Source organism: Motacilla alba, chromosome 2 (assembly GCF_015832195.1).
Source record: "Motacilla alba alba isolate MOTALB_02 chromosome 2, Motacilla_alba_V1.0_pri, whole genome shotgun sequence".
Taxonomy (NCBI): Eukaryota; Metazoa; Chordata; class Aves; order Passeriformes; family Motacillidae; genus Motacilla; species Motacilla alba.
The window spans coordinates 111731253-111745878 of NC_052017.1; the positions used below are offsets into that span (position 1 = coordinate 111731253).

At 43.3% G+C, this 14626-nt stretch overlaps 1 protein-coding gene across 2 annotated transcripts in view; it reads right to left on the reverse strand.

Moving 5' to 3' along the window:
- The window catches only part of PCMTD1 (protein-L-isoaspartate (D-aspartate) O-methyltransferase domain containing 1), a 39436-nt gene extending 26126 nt beyond the window's left edge, over positions 1-13310 (reverse strand). Inside the window, exon 1 of one of the 2 annotated variants that reach the window (XM_038123807.1) lies at positions 13058-13310. The gene's annotated coding sequence lies outside the window, so the exon portion shown is untranslated. Of the gene's footprint in view, positions 1-12541; positions 12932-13057 lie in introns of those variants that run through there. The other variant, XM_038123816.1, reaches the window with a different exon arrangement.
- Positions 13311-14626: the final 1316 nt, after the last annotated feature.

Below are 14626 nucleotides of genomic sequence, written 5' to 3' on the forward strand. Positions count from 1 at the left end.
TAGTGACTCACACAAGGAAATTCAACCTCAAACTCCAGAGCTGAGCTTAGGATTTCAGCAGGAGCTTTCAAACAAACAGTATGATTTATTATGATCTGAAAGGAAAAGAATAATTCTAATATTACTTTCACCCAGCAAAGACTAGAGAAAACCAGAATATGAAGTATGTGCTGGCAGTAACTGCATTAGGTGACTACAAAATTAAGAATAAAATTTGGGACACAGGTATTTTACAATGAAGTCTTCATAAACATTTTTTAAAAACTTTTTCACCTGTACTTGCTACTAAATTGATACTAAAGGCAGCAAAAAGTTTAAGTGCTTTGGAAATCCAGCTATTAGAACTACCTTCTCTTCCATAGCTATTTGTTTTGTCACTCCAAGCAGCTATGAAAGAAGAAAATCTATTGTTTTTAGGATATATCATGCTACTTGGTACATTAAGGAAAACTCTATAGAGAACACTGCACATTTTTGAAGTCTATACTCTAGACTAATCTTAATTAAAAACATTCACTCCTAAACTGCTGGTCAGTGGGTCATGTCAAGAAGCTCTTCAAGTTAAACAGAAACAAGTACAAAACCAAGTAGAGTCAGCTCTCCAGTGCAGTGCACTCCACAGAGCATACTTCAAGGTTCTTTGCAATATGGCAATGGAACAAAAAATAGACCACAGGATTAGTGTTAAGTCAAATGAATGTAAACAGCTACAACTACTGACTTAACCTGAATTGCATTGACCTACTTGGGCAGAAAATGTTTGTCAAGTCTGATGTAAGCTTAAGCCCTGATCTTCCTGTTTGAGCTTTCAACAGCTGTTTATACAAGATTCCAGGTATGGGCCTGCTTTCACTCTTCCTTCACCTACAGTCACCTGAACACACTGAACAGCAGACACAGTACTGCATTTCTCTCAAAAGAGGTACTGAAACTTATGGAACTCCACAAATGTATGAGCAGTAACAAGCGTATAAGCACATGATCAAATGAATTTAACCTTGGCAGCTACACAAGGGCATAATTTTGGACTAACTTGCTGAGTAGCTACTGAACTTTTTTTTTTTTAATATTAAGACAGCTCACAGAAACTTGAGTAAAAAAGAATAATAAAATAACAGAATTTTGTTAGGTGCTTTTGTGTTTGTTTGACTGTTTTTCAGTCTTCTTTGAATTAGGAGACATTCCTTTCCTGGTCTGTACTGTCTCTTGTACTTAATTTGTCCTTCTCATCTGAAATTCTACCTACTCTCTTCATACCTTACCAATGGTATGAATGCTGAAAGGAACATTTTTCTATACATGCCAGACCTGTTCTCAGGTATGCTGATAAAGGCTTGAAAATTCAGTACCTTTTATATACAAAGCAAAGCAAACAATCCTACATACTTCACAGACTAAAATTTTAATGTTCAGCTTAACCCCACATCCTGACAGCTCTCCTTATTGCATAAAATCTGAGCAACTAAAAACTCTCTGCAAAGCTAAGCCTCTCAGGCTTCAGGAGCAGTTCTTTCTTCAAATACAGACAACAGGTTGTACACATACCCTTATGACTGAATGAACACTACCTCTGCCTTGAGTACCGTATAGTGTACCATCAATTGCAGACTTTGAAATAATTTACACTGCTTCTCTACCCGCAACAGTCCAAAACAATTCCTGTTGCTTAGTTGTAAGACAATGCACCAAAATGCTCTTGTCTCTGGGGAGCCTAAAATGACTTAATGACCTTTTGAAGTTCCACTGAAGATCTAAGCAAAAGGTATCAGTTTAACCCAATGTCTAATATGCACAAAGATCCCCTATCCTTCCTCTGACACCAGTGTCCGTGACCAGGTTCACTGCCCGTGAACCTGGCAGTCCTCTTCTAAAACATTTTGTAAAGGTCTCAGCTCCTGAGAGGTGTGCCTACAGCTCCGTCTATTCCCAGGCCACAACTATTTTTAGTTTGTCCAGTATAAACTAGCCGAAGAGCTTTATCACAGACTGTTTGGGAGAAAGGGGAAAGATTAAAAGCTTCTCTTGAGGGCCTAACAGACCCACAGAAACAGGAGGTACCAGGTAACAGCAGTTTGTTCGCTGTCTAAAATATCAGGACTTCACTAGAAATGAATTGATGATGTTTAATACATACAGATGTCTGATATTCACTGAGCCTGTCTCATGCACCTGTTTTGCATATCAGGAACTGCTGTCTGTGCACATATTTGACAAATTAGGGAGCTACAGAGTGACCAGGCTGCAAAACTCATTGCCTCAATACACAGCTTTGTAGAAGGATATTTAACAGAGAGCATTCATTTCAAGCAGGTTCATATAAGCCATAACAGGCAAATGCTAAGAATCAGAAGAGCTGTAGAGTGATGTGTAAAAATTACTGGTTCTGGTATATCTAATTCTGTTTGGCCTGAAACGGCAAAGGCATAAAAGTGACACAACATTTCTACAAATTTTAATATTGTGATCGCTTTCCATCTAAGACACCTTGATAAATATATATATATATATTTATACGTATACATATATATATATAAAGAATAATAGTGAGAGAGTCAACATTTTTAAAACTACACTTGTTTCTTTTCATAAAAGATAGTAATAATAATTAGATAATAATTTAGTTTGGTTGACCAGAACATAAAAATTATGCTCCTTAGAGTAATCATCAGAGAGTCCCTAGTAACAACTGGGGGACAGGGAGGGAGAATCCTCTTTTATAATGAAATACAAAGCAGATTTTGTACAAGAACTGAAACATATTTTCCTAACCTTTTACCATAAAAGTTATAGCTCTTAAGCAGATCAAGTCTCACTTCATATAACTTTGACTAGGCAAAATGTGGCCCATGACAAAATTTTCCCTGTTTCAGCCAGTACTAAAGTTCAAAAACTTACGCACATAAACATTTCAAGTTATTTAAATAACTCACTTCTAGCAGCAACAGAACAACATACGCCTGTTGCCTTTAGCAAAAGAAAACAGAAATGAGGTCAAGTGTAAAAATAGAAGATAGTTGCATTCCTGACACTTGAAACCTCATCTTGGAGCTATGCATTTACTTCAGCCTCTACAAAAAAAACCTCAAAAAAACAACAAAAAATAAACCAGGCCCAATTAAAAACATAAATATCAATCAACTTTACCAACCTCCAAGTACACTCATTTTTTTTTATTTCTAATCTTCAGAAATGTATCTAAAAGCTTCAAAAGAGTGCACAATAATCACAGCATAAACAACTGAAATACTGTATTATCATGATGTTTACTTTTACAGCCTGAGAATCTCAACTTTTATTTATTATGCATCCTCTTTTTATGAGATGCTAAACAAATACAATTTAAGGAAAAAATACATCCCAATTCTTCTGTGCTTAATTCTTAAAACAGTAAAGTGCAATACAACAGTATCTTTTGAGAAATTGTTTTATTACTTAGTCCTGGAATTCTCAAGAGGGAAGAATGAGTAAAGCCTACTCCTGCTTCCAGCTTCTCTTCCTCAGAAGCACAAAACAAAACTCTTTCCCTGCAGTCTTCCAGAAGCATCATACTGGAATCACCATTTTTTTCAAATGTAACTTGTTTACTAACACTTGCACACTGAGTTACTTTTATCTTGTCAAAGAAAGCAATGGATATGTACCCTACTTTCTTCTTTTTAATCCCCAAATCCTGCATATACAAAAGCTTTAGACTTTAGGGATCCGTATCATAATTTGTCTCAGTCTCCACACATACGATAAATCCATCCATAGCACAACCTATAAGGATGTGACTTTATCCATAAATCTCTACTACTTAAGATTTTCAATGCTTACTTCATATAAAATAGAGATCAACTTCCCTTTCATGGTTCTAATCAAAAGAAAGTGATGATTTATCCAAACTTTCAAAACATACTAATCAAGTACGAACTAAATCTGTATTAAAATTCTCATAAAGTCTCTAGTCATCCAGGAAAAAAAAAATCAACACTTTAGTTTACAATGTAAAAGGTTACTGCGATCAAAGTCTGTTTCACAAAGGTTCATGCAAATATTTTATTATTCTCCCTACTTTGAGGTAATGTTTCAAAGTATTGCTTTTGTAACAGTATCATTTTAATTTAGACCCCTTTGGCCAGTCATTATCTTCCACCCTAAATTTTCCACAGGGCTTGCAAACGATGAAACAGATTATCTGCCTACACGTATCAAAGTTAACTTTGTTGGGTTATGTGACAGAAAGCTGTTCTGCACACAAAGGAGCAGGGGTGCATTTACAAGTGGGGGAAACACACCTGAATACTCTGACCCAGTCTACCATCAGCTCTCTCCACACTCCCAGCACCACCTTGCCTCTCCAAGGCATTTCCCAGATCCAAAGGTGTGACTTTTACAGAGCTACAAAAGTAGCTCTGCAAAAGCTCCCATGGAGCACAGGGGAAAGGGATTTGGGGATGGCACAAGTCCTGTGAGTGGATGCTCGGGGAAGGAACCAGAGATGGGGAAAGGGAAAAATTACAGTGACTAGGGAAGAAACAAGCAAGGGAAAGCCACAGCTATAGTGACAAGAAGGACAGGTCATCTGTCAGCAGGCTGCAGGTCAGTATGCGTGTCCAGCTACGCCCTGCCTATCCTGTCAGACTGTCAATATCCTTTTGCAGCTCTTTCTTGGGCCTCTATTTGGTGCCCATGTGCACCTACAAGACATGGAGTCAGACCACAGGTCACAAAGGCTGGTGAGTCTGTGGTGCCAGCAAAGCAGGGTGTGAGCTTCTGCAGGTCCAGGTGCAATCACAAGGAGTACCAAGCTGGACTGGCCAGCAAACTGGCAGAGCAGCCTTGGGACAGGACAGGACACACTGGCCAAGTGAGGCAGCTGAGGGAGTTGGCTGCTGGAGGAACAAAGAGGGGTCCAAGGTGAGCTACTGGAGAAACTGTGGTGTTTGGGATTGACAGCTGAGCATGTGCATGTGTGTAAGAGGCAATGGGGGCATAAACAGATGGAAGAGTTCCAGGGTAGAATGAGTGCCTAAACCCAGTAACTGGAAAGATTTGTAATACATACACACATATGTTTGCACACATTAAGCTTGGCCATCCAGAAAGAGTAACAGGATGAGGCCATTGGTGCTGTTTGTGCTTGTCTTAGTGCCATCTCCTGTGTTGGTGTGGTGGCAAATTATAGACGTAGATGCTGAATACATGTGTTTGTTTGCTACTGAGAATACGTGCTTAGCCTCACAACTCACTGGACCTGAGGCCATGGACACAAACTAAAAACCAGAAATACTTGAAAAAAACCTCCTTATAGCCTTCTTTAAAAGCACAAACCAAAATACATAAGCAAATTTTAAACTTGAAAATGTTTCTGAATTACTGGCTTTCTTTTTCTTCTGAGTCAGAGTATTCAAGTACTCTTTCTGGGTCAGAGTATTGAAGTACTACTGTAAATGTGGCTCCAAAGTTATAATTTATTTACAGTATCAATAATGGCAGATCTCATCTGGAAAGGATTTGAGCATTTGTGAAAGCTCCAGTAACCATTCCAAGATATTCATGCAAACTCTTCAGCAAGAAATTGAAATTGAGAACCTTTTATCATTGCCTGTATAGCAGCTGTGCACTTGCACAGCTCACGATAATCATCATTCCCACACTCTTACTGTGTCAGGTTTTTTGCAGTCATACAAGGCACATGGTTTTCACCTTACATAAGTGCAGTTTACAGATATAACACAAGAGGCTGCTACACTCACACAACCTGATGCAGTTATATCATGGACAACTCCAGTTTATCCAGAGCATGCCAGAATGGAGAAGGCAAATTTTACACTGACTTTTTCTGACAACCGAATTACTTCAGAAAACATCACAGAATCTCAGGAAACTTGGCAGTAATGAGTCTTAGTCATGATGAATGCATAATTAACTGAAGCAAATAACAAGAGACTAAGGCCTATGGGATTTTATAATACTGCAGATGTCAGCTCAGCAGAAGTCAAAGAAACTCAGCAGCTTGACTTTTCTGTGTCCTTCTAATTTCACTGACCTTCTGACCGCAATAATGCCAAATTTAGAGTTTCTTGAAGGAAGAACAAAGCAAAGCTTAACAAACTGGACTACATGGAATGGAAGGAAAACCACAGTTCACTCTCAAAAGGGTAGAGGAAACAGTTTTGCAAATAAAGAGCAGGATCACATGCACAGCAGAAAAAGAGCCAGCAAAACCCCACCCACCGAATCCGACAAGAACTACAACAGTAAACAAGAATTTCATGAGTCTCAGGCAAAGAGTTTCAAACGAAAATCAAATCCTGTAATGGCAGACTGATGCACCAGTAGAAATACAGCATTCCTGATTACCTGAAGTTATTTATACTACAGAAATAGTAACCATTTATCAAAATTAAGCATCTCCTTCAGCAACTGCTTTGGAGCTCAGTCTTTCAGCAAGGCTGACTTGCATTCATTTCAGTCGTACCTATCAAGCAAAAACAACGGTTCTGAAAATATGATTACGAGAATAGTGGCTCCCACAATCATTTTTTTTAACTTTGATATACAGACCACGATATAACAGCACAGTCACCCTGACTGGGTTGAATAGTATTACTTGGCTTTTCCTTTCATAGGTCAAGAAAACCACATGGTAATTCCCAAATATCTGCTATAAACGCTTGCCATAGAAATAAAAAAATCTCAAAATAGTAATCACTTCTCATTTTCTTCCAACCACATGGTCCTAATTCCTCCTTTAATGTTAAAACAACTACTTATAGGAATCAAGCCTTTTGTCTGGGACAGGGAAGCCACAGGCATATCAATTGCCGACTGTGATTCACCAGCTGACTATTACTATAAACAATTCCAATTACTATTACTTCACTTACAAAAAACACACATTGATACAGAAATCTCCTTTTGGAGAGGCAGATTTGTCTTTTTTTAAATATGAACAAATAATTAGGACATGCCACCTCTGAGATGATCTCTTTGAAATCTAGGTACCTTTCACTCCTGAAGACAATTAATAACAAATTATATTTGTTTCACTTGAAGAATGGTATCAATACATGCTTTTAATAGTTACATTCCTTTTGTGTCTACAATATTACTGCATACTGCCTTTCACTACAACTTTAACTAGTATTTTAGAACGACTCTGATTTGACTCTAACTCTTACCACTAAATCTAAAATGACATTTGTAGACATCAGCTGGGAAAAAAAAAAATCTTCCCAGTGACAGATGCCTCCTGGAGGAACATTATCCAGTATTACAAAGTTGTCACTGTTCCTCCTGAAAATAGTTTTCAAGATTGCTTAATTTGCCATTAGAAATATGCACCTATCACTTAAAACTTTAACAAGCCAGTTGTTAAAAGAAAGGAAGAAATAATTATGATTACTGACAGCTTTAATAAGACTTATCTGTTTAGAAATCATGCATGGAAAAGGTTTTGTAATAAAAACAGCAAGCTTCTGGTACTTGTGATGTGACTCGAGTGCTCAAACACAGACCTCTAGTGCTATTTTAGGTGCTCATGCTAACTGTTGGCTACTTGGCCGGTGCCACAGCAACAATTAGTGCTAAATAACAAAACAGAAAACTCTTCTGCCCACATCCTGGGCTGTGCTTCTTCTGCCCACATCCCCATCTTTGCTTCTGTGCAACTAAGTCAGAGGAGCTGCTCTTTCTGTGTCACTTTAGACTGCTTTGAAAGGCACCTAACAGCTGGGACTGGAAAAGCAACCAGATAAAAGGCATTATCGGCCAAAAGAGACCAGAAGAGAAAACCTGGAGACTGATGACTGACTTGCCACCAGTCTGTCATCATCAGGTTCTAAAAACATTCAGAACAGAGATCCCGTTTACAGCCTCTCCACTGCCACAGAACTGGTTGGTTGTTCATGTATTCTCTGTGCGTGTGTGTCTCTAAACATTCACCATCTCCAGTAAAGCACTCAACTCATGTCATCAACCAAGACAAGGACTCTCTTCTCTTAACTGCTGAGCTACCTCTAATTCAGATTTATCCTGCCTGCCATCTTTTTTTTTGTTTTTAATACTTCAAATAATGTAGGCCTTCACATCTAACAGCTCCATGCTGACAACTCTGATGCCCTGCAGCACCTCCATATAAATGTCTTTCATTCAGGATTAAAAACATCTCATGTCACTACCAACCCACTCAATGAAAGCCTTTAAACCTGATTTTAAGGTTTTGTTGTCAAATTCTGAATTGTTTCCTCAAACAAGTTTTTCAACATTTATTCCAACTGTACTCTTTTACACCCTAGAAACACAGCAAATCCAACTCTATTTTGCAACTGTATGCTGACCAAATACTACTGTGAGAAAATCAAGTGAAATGCTAAAGGTATTCCAAACCTCACCTGTTGTGTCACCTTAACAACACTCACAGTATCTTAAACTTCCAATTGCATGTAACTCACAGAGCTCAATACTCTGCACTTGTAAAAAGCAAGATCTTTACATCCTTTCTTCACTAAACAAAACAAAGAGGTCAAAAATTAGCCTTCATTAAATGCATTTCCTAAGCAGCAGGCTCCAAGTATTTCTCTGCCCCAAGACAGCCCCTCTAAGAAGAGAAGCTCCACAGTAATTCCCCACTCAAGAATTTCACTGTATGAGAATACACCAGAACCTGTAGCCTGTGAGTTCCCATGGTGACTCCCAATGTCACACCTAATCTCTTTTAGGGCTGTGGAGTTTGTATTTCTTTGCTTATTTTAAGTGTTCTGTAATGACGTATAAATCAGTGTCTTTTCCTCACAATAAAGGACAATTTATACTTTTGTGCTTCAATTTAAAAGACTAACAAAATTAATTGAGAAATATGTCACGTATCAATTGTAGTCACAAGGTGTAAGTGATAAAGACCCTACAGTTGTTCTCCAATCCTGTTTCCAACCCTACAGGTTCCAATCCTTTTCTTCTTTCCAGAAATAAGTTTCTTTGGACTAACTGCCATTTGTAAAGACTTTTTTGCTTACAGTTTACTTTTACTTCTTACTTTCAACATTTCCAATAAGCTTCTGATCAGAAGTAGACTCAGCAAGACTCCACACACACACATTCCATTAGTATTCCAAGCTCCTTGAGGTTAACATCACTGTCGATTTTGCAACACTTTCTTTGAAACATGAAGTAGGCATGACATACCAGCACAAAAAGGACAGAAAACCAACACTCTTCTTCTGAATGCCAGCCAGCTATCTTTCAGTTCTACAAAATATTATATCCAGCATCCTGAGCTGCTATAAATTCTATCCTTTCTTCAAGGACCAGAAGTCCAGCCTAAATTTCTTAAGTAACACAGTAGCAGACACTGCTTTAAGAGCTTGCATGAAGGAGGCCCGAAGGCTTTCATTAACATCCAGTGCACACAAATAAGTCCCAAAGGAATTGGAGCACAGTAGTTATTTCCTGATGCTCTCATGTAATTATACCCAAAATATTTGATAAAACTACCACACTTCAGTCCCATAAATGATGAAGCAGAACAGTGTGAACACAATTCTGCAAAGCAGATACATTAAAAGAATTCTCCATCCAAAAAATCCACACTTGTTGAGAGGATGAAGTATGCAGATCAACTTCCGACCCTACCGGAAGATTCCTGGAGTGCCTTAGGCCAGTCACATACCTGATTATTCATTTGCAAAACATAATTGCATCTACGTTCTACCCACTTTTGCTTTGAGGAGTTTACATTCTAAGTAGGTAAAACAAATGAGATTATATAAACGATGTCTGCATTCAAGAGTGCCAAGTGCTGTAGACTTCAAGGCACTTTTCTTACACAGAGAGCTAATTAATCATCAGCTACAGAACATCACTTTCAGCAGGGTAGAATAGCAGATCTCTGTGACATTCCTGCTGAAAATGGGAACAAAGCAGGAAATGACAAGAACAGGTACATGCAAAGACATCTCTCATCCAGAAGAAATGCCTGTATTCTCAGGTGTTTCTCTCCATGCACCTTAGACTGGCATGAGCATTACCATAATGCTTAGTATTTTAGAATTGCTTTTAATGTATTTGTTCTGGGGAACTTTTGAAACACCCAACATAAACCTTTCTGAGACACTGCATGGGGAAATTTTATTGCCTGATTCTGTGGGGAGAAAACAAGAATGATGCACTACAATGTCTTACAGTACATATTTTGTGCTAATGTCTTCCAAGTTTGCCTTAAGACTTACACCTGCACTGGTATCATGCCTAAGAAGCCTACCTTTAGCTTCAGAATACACACTTCCATCTCAAAGCACTTCAAGTTTACAGAAACACAGCCAAGTGACTGGTCTGGTACAGTCCACCACAGGCATGGAAAACTACAACACATGCCTGACACTGAGGTCCTATTTTTAAGTCTCCTATTAGGCAGAAGCCTATTCAACAGGAGCAGCAGGCTGGGGCAGTCACTTACAGGCAAGCATAAGACTAAACAACAAAAACCACCAAACTGCCAAAATTATGACTATAAAAATGGCAAGATTTCATAATTTATCAATAGAATACTGCAAAATTAAAACTGGCCAGTCACATATCTAAGGCAAGTAGTGATACAGATTAGATGAAGCAAATCCAGAAAGAAGGCAAATTAGAGAGGCAGGAAGATTTTTACAAAAATTCTGGAGTGAAGATCAGAGATGATGCAGGGAAGGAACTTAACCCTGCACAGACACAGTGATAAAATTTGGCCATCCAGGACTGTCCAGTATTACAAACTTTTTTTCTGTTTCTGCAATTTCATTATATTCTCCTCACTGCAGACCTCTCAACAACATCCAATTGTATTTTCTAGCACTTCTGAGGGACACTGACTGTCGTAAAGAACATCTGGCTAAGTGTCCATCTCCAAAGCCCCCATTGTGGCTCTCTGACCTCACTCACATACTTCTAGGATTCCTGTCATTATATTTATTCACCCAAAGTCAGTTAAAATACCCATCGATCTGTCACATATTTTTCCCCTACAAATCAAAAATACTTTTCAAACTCTCCCAACAAATCAGGCAGGAGTTCTGCAGAAGACAGCTCCATTTATCCAAGCCTGATTCCTTCCAGGAATCTTCTGCCCAGAGTAAAGTAATGGTCCTGTTGGGGGGAAAAAAGCATATCACACATTATAATTAATTTGCAAGCACAATGGATTAAGGTTACAAAGACATTCTCACCACACACTATTGTAATTTACTAACTCTAAGCATTGGATTTGTTGTGCCTTTCATCCAGAAAAGCATTCTCTATAACACAGAGGTCATATGGTCAAGAGGAATTGGGTATCTTCATTAATTTGCTGAAGTGCTGACTAGCCTTATTCTGGGTATTTATTGTGTGAGTCTAAACATTTGCTGCTCTTTATGAGAAGAAACCTTAAGTTCTTGCTAAAGCCTGCAGTTCTACTGTGCTTGACTTATTCTTGACAGGAGAAAAAAAAATACCCCCTAAGAGAACACTAACTATGTTGGCATTGGCAAGTACTGCAAGGACACAAGCATTTTCCACACACTGGAGCAGTTTAGTACTTTTATAAAGAATTTGTTTTCAAACAGACACCCCCTCACCCTTCCACCTTAGGTGTTTGTTTCCATTTCTGGTTTTTTGTTGGTTTTTTAGTTCTTTTTTGCTTTTTTTTTTTTTAAATGACAGAGTTGCATAAAGCAGGCCCAGGCTGCTGACCGAGTATCAAATAAATGCCAAGATTCCTTCTCCCTCTGCCCCCCCTTTTCCTTCCTGCAACTTCAGAGCGAGCCGCGGACAACTGCCGAGGCGGGGGGAGGAGGGCGCACGGAGGGCAGACGAGACCCGCACACGCACTGCAGAGGGCGGCCCGAGGTTTCGGGCCCAAGAGGAATCCCATTAACACTGCAGACCGCAGCTCAGCCACAGACGTGACCCCAGGACGCCTCCTCGAGCTGATAACAACAAAGAAAACAGACGGGAGGAGGTGGCAGCCCCGGAGCCAGTTCCTGCTCCTCCCCTTACTCTTCTCCCAGCCAAAACAGAAACCACAATATAAACAGAGACAAAATGTGCGTTTATGGCAAAGCGGGGGGCAGAGGCAGCCTTCTCCTTTTCCTCCGGCGGCTGCCGCCAGGAATGCTCACCGACCGACTCACCCCGGATTGCGGGCGAAAAGCAAGTTATCGCGCATTTCACACACTTTATTTATGTAAACAAAGTATCTTACGCCTGCTGCAGCCGCGCCGCCTCCTCCACTCCCAAAAAGAGAAATACCCTGCATTAACCCACGGGTTTTTCTTGAAACAAAACAAAATGTTGTCTCACGCGCCCCTCAACGATGCCTCGGCCTGGAATACTCAGCCTCCCCAAGCCCCTGAGGTTGCAAAGACTCGAGAGCGGAAAAAAAACCCCAACAAACCAAACAAACGAAGCCAAAAGAAAACCCCTAAACCGCAGGCTTCCCTTCTCGCTGCATTTCCTCAAAGGCAAAAAGCAAACGCACAGCCGTCACAGGGGGGAGGCGAAGCGCTGAGCCGCAGCGGGGGACAAGCGCTGCCCTCACCTTGCCTGTACCACCCCCCCCCCGCCGGGATCTCGAGGCTGGAACCTTCTCGCTTGTCCCCGTCCTCTCACAGCTGCCCAGGCTCACGGCAGCCACACCAACCACCTCTCCTCCTCCCAACCCGTTTGGGGCCAGAGGTTATTCATTACGCAGACGCCCCGAGGGGTGGCAAGGGTCGGGCAAAAGAGGAGGAGAAGAAGGGGCTGCGGAGGGCGTACACATAGAGCCGGTCCTGTCCCTCCCTAGGGCGAGCCCTCGCCCCGTCCCGGCTGCGCGAAAACAACGCCTCCCCCTCATCGCCCTTCCCCCGCGCCTGCGTGCGGGGCCCGCGGACAATGGGGAGCGGAGCGCCCGGGGAGCCTGCGAAGGGCAGGGGCCGCAGGGCAGGGGCCCGAGGGCCGCATTCTCCCCTCCCCCGCCGCAACCCACCGTCCCGGCCGTCCCACGGGGCCTCCGCGCCGCACAGCGCGACCGGAGCGCGGTTCTGCCCAGCCCCCCACAGCGCGGGACACTCACCCGTTCCGCAGCGGGCCCCGGACCCTGCGCTGGGCGGCACCGGCGAGACCCACCTGGGGGGGCGGGGGGGGGGGGGGGCGAGAATTGCAGACAGGAGAGCGCTCCGACAGGCCGCGGGCAAACGGCCGAGCGAGCGGAGGGCGGCGCTGGGCGGCCGCGGGTCGGGGGTGCGCGGGTCGGTTCAGCGGCCGGTGCCGGTGCGAGGGACGGGACGGGACGGGACGGGACGGGAGAGGCGGGGCCCGACAGCTGAGAGGATGTAAACAGAGCGTCACGTGACCCCGCCCCCCGCGCGCCGGGCGAGGCGAGGGCGAGCGCTGCGCCGCTCCGCGCCCGGCCCTGATTGGCCGCTCGCTGCCCGCGCCACAGCCAATGGGCGGCCGGCGCTCGCGGCGCTCGTCACCAGTCGCCCTGGGGTCGCGGGGGGCCCGCGCGCTGGCTCCCCCCCATCTCCCGTTCCCCCTCCCCGCCGGCCGGGAAGCGCTGCTGGCAGTCCCGTGTCCCCTGCCGCTCCCCCTCCCCGCCGGCCTGGCAGTCCCTTGTCCCCTCCCCGGCCCTCTGCTCTGCCGTGGGCCGCCGAGGATGGACAGCAGCACCGTGTTGCCGTGCGGAAGGGCCGAGCGGCGGCGCCACGGCGGGCGGGCGGCGGGGATCACGCAGCCGCGCCGGAGGCCCGGATTGAAAAACATGCGCAAGGTGCCCCCGGTGCCCGTCCGAAGGAGCTCCGCTTTGCCCGGGCCTCCGCGTCTTGTGGCGTTCTCGTCGTTCTCCGGGGACGCGGCGGCTCTGCGGGACCTTTCCGTAGGGCCTTTCGCAAGGGGAGGGACCAAAAGGTTCCCCCCACGCCCCGAGATAAGGGCATCGGGTTTTGTTGTCGAAGCTCCGAAAGATAGTTTGAAAAACTTTGGGAAGTAAGAGAGATTACGGGGAACACTCAGAGAAATCATTAGAAATGTCAGGAAACGTCTGAAGGGGAGCTGTAGAGATGGTAAAAAGGTCTAGAGGGGATGATGCATGGAAAACAGCTGAGGTCATTTGGCTTGTTCTGTCTGGAGAAGAGACCGGGGGAGACCTCACAGCAGGCGGCAGCTTCCCTGGGAAGTGGAGGGGGACACTTGATTTCTTTCTGGTGACCAGCAAAGGGCCTGCGGGAACGGCATGGAGATGTTGTGGAGGTTTTGGTTGGATATTAGGGATAAGATTCTTCACCCTGAGGGTTGTTGAGAACTGGCACTCCAGTTCTCAATAGAGACTCCATAGATAAGTGGTTAGGGTACTAAGTCTGACTTAAGTGTTTGGACAATACTCTCAATCCCATGGTGTGATTCTTGGTGTGGTCCTTTGCAGGGCCAGGAGTTTGGTAATCCTTGTGTAACCCTTTCAACTCAGGGTATTCTGTGATTCTATGAATTTGGGAAAGGAAGAAGTACTGTGGAAGGAACAAGACATAAATAAGTGGAAAGTCAGGGAAGCCTGGGGCCCCAGTGCAGACTTGAAGCCCAAGGTGATGAGGAGTGTTGGGTCATTCTGAGCCCTGGTCTCAAGCGATGTTTCTGAGGCATTGTCTCT